We start from the raw sequence: 4,246 nt of genomic DNA on the forward strand, positions 1-4,246 counted from the left end.
TCAAGAATGAAAAGCATTCTGAAAGATTTTTTTATCATTTGCTCAAGGTGCACATTCATTTTATATTATCAATTATCATGGTTGTCAATTAGGCAAAAAAAATGTGTGAATATGATTATCTAAACTGAGGTTTGTATCATATACTGTATTGAAAATGATAAAAGAATAGTCTACATTTCAGTCAAACACAGCAGCCAAATACAACATAAAAATACATTTTTAGAGACTTTATAGATTTTAAAGAGTTATATCTGATTGCTTTCAAGGAGCTGTAGCCTATTGTTGAGGTAAGACAATGCGAAATAAAAATAAAACAGTGCTTAAGACACTCTTGGCCTTTTCTCATATAGCCTACAAGAATAAAATAGGCCTACATGTCAATGAACTCTCTGGGCTTATTTTGTTCCAACGGTAAACCTAATATGCAGAAACCTATAATGCCACAAGTCTGAGTGAATATGAACAAAATAATAATAATTTGTGTTCGTTTTAGCAGCAAGGGCCAAATTATTCTTTAACATTAAGGAAATCCCTTCATCAAACGTAAGGCTACTCTACAGACTATCATTGCTTTTTAGGAATGCTATTGTGTAACTTTGTAAGTGTAACTTTGAAAAACAAAAGAGTAAAATTGTCAAACAAACGACCGAGTGCGAGTTGTCACGTGCTTAAGTTGCAGTAGATGTATGGGTAATGAGGTCCTTTGACAATTTTGGACAATGAATGTAGCCAAAAACGAACTGCATTACCCACATATCCGTGCCATGTGTAGCTTCAAAACAGGAAGTGGGATGAACGCGCTGCTTGGAACGTAAATGAGAGTCTGAGCGAGCAGAAAAGGTTGTGAACCGATTCGTAACAAGTAAATCGATTTAGCGACCCGTTCATTTCAGTTTTATTCCGATACGGGGCTTCACGTATCGATGTAGCCGTATCTTACACGTTAAAAACGGATACCGATACGTATCGGTTAATCTTTACACCCCTAGTCAGTATATGTGTGTGTGTGTGTGTGTGTGTGTGTGTGTGTGTGTGTGTGTGTGTGTGTTTATATATATGTAAGTGTGTGTGTTTACATGCTAATTGATAGCATATTTAATCTGAGTCTAGGCCCAGGCACACAGTTCTGGAGTATTGCCACCACAGTAAATGTCTGCACACATCTTCACAGCACATCTGTACATTGGACCTCAGCCTGCTGCAGTCGACCCCAGCGCAGCCCTGACCAGCCCTGACCAGCCCTGACCTGGCCTCTGGCCCCTGGACCCACCAGCCACTCAGGCAGCGCACAGCCAATGGAGGCCGGCATGTAGAGCAGGGACACTGTCAGCCCGATAAGCCAGGGTGTCAGGGCATGGGGGCTCAACCAGGAGTGTGTGTGTGTGTGTGTGTGTGTGTGTGTGTGTGTGTGTGTGTGTGTGTGAATGTGTGTGGGGGAGGGGGCTCCAGGGTGCATTCAGGCTTCAGAGTCCGGCCTGGGGCCGCTGCATGTGTGTGTGTGTGTGTGTGTGTGTGTGTGTGTGTGGCAGAGAGGTGGCGTCCAGCACGAGATGACAGGAGTGGACAGGATGTCAGCGTCGCGACGCGTCTCTTCACCCCGGCACAAGCGCTGGATCTGGCAGCGCCCCGTCCGCGGACGCGATGCAAAGAGACAGGCTCGGAATGTTCTCTTTTTCCCAGACGTCACACGCACTCGCCACGCCGGCCCGTCTGCCCCAAAATCATCTCTTCTGAGCTCCCGTGTCACATTTCATGAATTCACACATTCACAGAGACTCCCGTTTTTTTCTGTTTCTCACACACACGCATACATTTGCTGTCTGTGTCGCTCTCATGTTACTGGCCTGCTTTGTCTGTGTCTGTATTTATGTGTGTGTGTGTGTGTGTGTGTGTGTGTGTGTGTGTGTGCGTGTGTGTGTCTGCGTGTGCATGTTCGCAATGCTGGCAGTGCCACAGGTACTCCTGCCTCTTCAAGCGTTTTTCTCCGCGGTTGTCTCCAGTGGTAAGAGCGGATGACACTCTAAACGGTTTTCAGAATAGCGAGTTGCATCCAATAAAGGCCGGTGTCAAAATAAACAGCCGAGACAGCCTCTCCTTACGCTTAGTTAGGAGATGCCAGCTCTCTGCTCTCAGCTCTCGCTGCGTCTCGCTGGATATCTCTGTTCACTTCGCCCACTTTAGAAATAGAAACACTACACGTGCACACACAGACACGTTTGCTTCTGGTTGATCTATCATCCAGGATAAACAGTGTACTTTTACATTTGCCATTTATAAGATAAACGTGTGAGTGTGTGTGTGTGTATGTGGGGGGGGGGGGGATTTTGTCAAAACAACATTCCACAAACACACACACTGACATTTTAGCTTTCTATTTTCTTCTAAAAAGTCAATGAAAATATATATATGGCAACACTTTAGATAGATAGATAGATGGATAGATAGATACTTTATTGATCCCCAAGGGGAAATTCAAGGTTTCAGTAGCATACAGACATCATGCACTTACAGCAGAAAGGGTAAATATAAGTATATACATATAACAAAACTCCACTGTACAAATTTTACTTGAAGGTATCGACATAAGAGTGACATGACACTGTCATGAACACATGCCACTGTCATGACACATGAACCCTAACCCTAACCCTAATCCTAACCCTAATTTGTTATGACAAAAACCGAATGTCACTTAATAACAGAAGCGTTATGTCATAAATGTTTATGACTTGTTTATGACACGTTCATGACAGTGTCATGTCAGTCTTATGTCGATACTGTCAAGTAAAGTGTATCCGTATATATATATATTGTATATTGACTTACACTGATCAAACATTGTTCAACCATTGATTAACTGAGTCAGTTAACTATACACTTCCTCTCTTCCTCCCTCCTGTTCTCAGAAGCAAATGTTTGGGTGGTGTGTGTTGAAACAAAGTTTAAAATGAAAATCTCTTACAGACAGTGCATGTATGTGTAGTTTGTGTACACACTCAAGATAGTGTGAAGTTTGGATTACAGTTTATATTCTTTTTTTTCAGACCTTTGTTGTTGGCTTTCACTAAGCACCAAGTCTTATTATGTTTCACCAAAAATCCCACATGGCTTGGATAATCACATTCACAGGTTGGTCACAACATTGTTAGAGGGCCTACTATTATCCTTTCACCCTCATGTGTGGTCCTCGTGCTGAAGAACTGTCTACTTCCCGTCGAAGACACAGCAAAAGTCCTTCTAGTAATTATGCCGTGTAAATTTCACACAAAAGTTTAACGGCTAATCTGCCAAAGTCAGCAGGACATGCGCACGCAATGACACGCTTTCCCACACACACACACACACGCTTTCTCCCACTGTGAAATTTTATTGGTGCCTCCAACTCCTCGTGGAAGTCCCCCCCTGTATGAAGGCGCTGCTATCGACGCTTTCAACCTTGACGTGGACCCTCTTTCACAGAGGAGTGGACTGATTGGAGGAAAGCGGTTTAATGAAACTGAATTCATTGGGCACGCTAAATATAGAGGCGGACTGGTGGCTGGCTTGTCCCGAGGTCAGAGCGGAAGAATTAAATAAATTATTAATTATGTTGCAGATTGGAATATTGGCACCCCACAGTTGCACAGGGAGATTCAATCCACAGGGGAATTCGATGCAACCCAGGACACGTGCGGAACTGCACTGCGCTCAGTGAAGTTTGAGAACTTGAGGGTGACACTTTGACACATGTTTGAATGTGACTCTGTGTCTTAATTACTGAGCTGTGGGTTCACGCTTTAAGATATCCTTTCAGTGGTCCACTTCACGTTTACAGAGGACACCTACCAGACACAGAGGAGAGACACATTTGACTGCTAATAAAGGTTAAGATACATTTCAATGAAAACATATTTTAAGAGATGTTTTCCATATTTCAGTTCAATTTACCATGACAATGATATTGTGTCACAGAGCCTTTTACTAATGTTTACATGGCTGGTTATTCAGAAATTGCAGATGTTTTCTCACATGACTGCTTCCCACAAATGTAGAAAACGTATGAGAGAAAAGTCCTACAAGTGGAAATTCTAAGAAGCCTTTCTAGAACTGTCTCTCTTCCTCTGTCTTTCTGCCTCCCTCTCTGACCCTTTGTCTGCCTGTCTCATTCTCTCTCTCTCTCTCCCTCTCAGCCTGTCTCTCTCTCTCTTTCTCTCCCCATCTGTGTCTCTACCTCTCTCTCTCTCTCTCTTGCTCTCCCTCTCTGTTT

The sequence above is a fragment of the Alosa alosa genome, chromosome 19, assembly GCF_017589495.1.
Source record: "Alosa alosa isolate M-15738 ecotype Scorff River chromosome 19, AALO_Geno_1.1, whole genome shotgun sequence".
Taxonomy (NCBI): domain Eukaryota; kingdom Metazoa; phylum Chordata; class Actinopteri; order Clupeiformes; family Clupeidae; genus Alosa; species Alosa alosa.